Source organism: Anticarsia gemmatalis, chromosome W (assembly GCF_050436995.1).
Source record: "Anticarsia gemmatalis isolate Benzon Research Colony breed Stoneville strain chromosome W, ilAntGemm2 primary, whole genome shotgun sequence".
Taxonomy (NCBI): Eukaryota; Metazoa; Arthropoda; class Insecta; order Lepidoptera; family Erebidae; genus Anticarsia; species Anticarsia gemmatalis.
In genome coordinates, this window is record NC_134775.1 from 12,055,591 (window position 1) to 12,057,972 (window position 2,382).

The window sequence follows — 2,382 nt, forward strand, 5'->3', positions numbered from 1 at the left end:
CGCCGACTGGAAAAGACCGACTAGCCTAGATCTAAACGTTATAATCGGCGAAGATGGCTTGCTGCGCCTACGGGGAAGAACTTCAACTGCACCCGGAATTAGTGCAACCACGATCAACCCTGTTTTGCTCGACGGCCAACATCGATACACGAAAATGTATATCCAGCACGTTCATGAGGAAATGATGCACGGCAGAGTAGAGCTGGTTGTGAACAAACTGCGACAGCGGTGCTGGGTGACACTACTACGCCCAGCGGTAAAAAATGTTATAAGGAATTGCCAGAAATGTAAAATAAGAAGAGCAAAGCCGACTAAACCTTTAACAGGAGACTTATCAGCAACTCGACTAACTCACGGCGCAAGACCCTTCTCTTACACAGGGATCGACTAGTTTGGTCCAGTAGAAATAACAGTAGCCAGACACAGAGAAAAGAAATGGGTAGCTCTCTCCACCTGTCTCACTGTAAAAGCAGTACACTTGGAAGTGGTGCCGTCATACAGCGCAGACTCGGCTATCTGCGCGATAAGAAGATTCATCGGGAGAAGAGGAATGCCGACAGAGCTGTGGTCGGACAACGGAACTTGTTTCAAAGCAGCCGACAAGGAGCTACGGGAAGCCTGGAGAGCAATACAGGAAGAAGCGAGTGTACACCATATAAAGTGGCGCTTCATACCCCCCGCCTCGCCTTTTATGGTCGCATGGGAGCGCCTAGTACGAAACGTAAAAAAAGCCCTTCGGGTTACACTCCGGGAAAAGCATCCCAGCGAAGAAGTTCTACACATGCTCCGACCCACATTCTACTGGGTCCGAGCTGTCACGTGCCTGCGCCTGGAAGTTTTAGCGAGGACAATGACGCCACTCGAAATCTGTGGAGACGAGCACAGCAACTAGCAGGCCGCTACTCCAACACCGGCGGAAGCCGCACGCATCTAGTACACCCCTGCGTGTCGCGATGTAGTAGTTATCTACGATTCCAACCTACCGAGGAATGTGTGGCCGAAGGGACAAGTGAATCGCGTCTTTCCTGGCAAAGACAACGAAATATGAGTCGTAGACATCACTACCAGCAACAGTAATGTCTTGCGGCGACCATGTAAGAAGGTCATCGTGCTACTAGTTCAATCGTAAGATGCGACGGCGGGAGAAATGTGCACAATGAACGCATAAAAAATATTTGTATATAGTAAATTAGGTACATAAACGCATAAAGTAATACGTAAGAATTAATTTATGCATTGTTTACATTAATATATAAATTATAGCATATTTTAGATAAAAATAAACATTTAAATATTTACTTTATACGTTTACTAGCTTCCGTCCGCGACTTCGATCGCGTGAATAGGCTTCCCGAGGAAAAAAGTACCCTATATGTGAATTTTAGGTTAATCAGTCAAAAATGTAAGAAGATTTCACAAACTTGCATTCCCTATTTTAGCCCTTTAAGTGTGGAATTTATCAAAATACTTTCTTACGTGATGCCTACGTCATAGAAGTGACTGGAAAGCGCATATTGAAAAACTCTGCAAAAGAATAAGTAGCAGTTCATATGCCCTCTATAAACTTTCACCTGTTGTAAATATTAGCACACTACTTATGGCCTACCATGGACTAGTCGCATCCGTAATTAGATATGGCATAATATTCTGGGGGAACTCAGTAAATATAGAAACTGCTTTCAAGCACCAAAAACGCTGCATAAGGGCCATGTTTGGCTTACAGACGATAGATAGCTGTAAGCCATATTTTATAAAATATAAGATATTGACACTGGCCTCCATATTATATCTTAGAAGTAGCAGTTTCTGTAAAAAGTAACCCTCAGCTGTTTCCTCGCATGTCTGATATCTGTACACGTAACCGCAGAGACAATAGGAGATTATGTATGCACAGGGCAAATACAGCATTAATGGGGAACAGTGTCTTCTGTATGGCCCCTAAGATATATAATAAAGTACCAAATTGCTTGAAAGATTTGAATTTATTTTTATTTAAGAAAAGATTAATGAATTTATTATTGAGTAAATGTTATTATAATGTAAAAGATTTTTAAATGATTGTAATTTGTAATTGATGTAATAAATAGGTAATAGTAAGTTGACATAACTAACAACTTTATTATTTTATAGTGTGTATAGTTGGATCCCTGTGTTGAGACGACGACAACTATAGCTGGGTTGTTGATAAATGAGTGGACTGTATTTAAAGGGAATAAAAATATTTTTTCAAGAGTACAATCGAACGGCAAACAACGTAAATGTTAGGATGCGCGAGCGCGTATGTTCGGTCTCGCTTGCTGTCAGGCACTGGCGGGCGGCCGGTCGGCGGGGCGCTGGCCCGCTGCGATGACGCAGCTGTTACCGCTCCGCCCACCGCGTTCC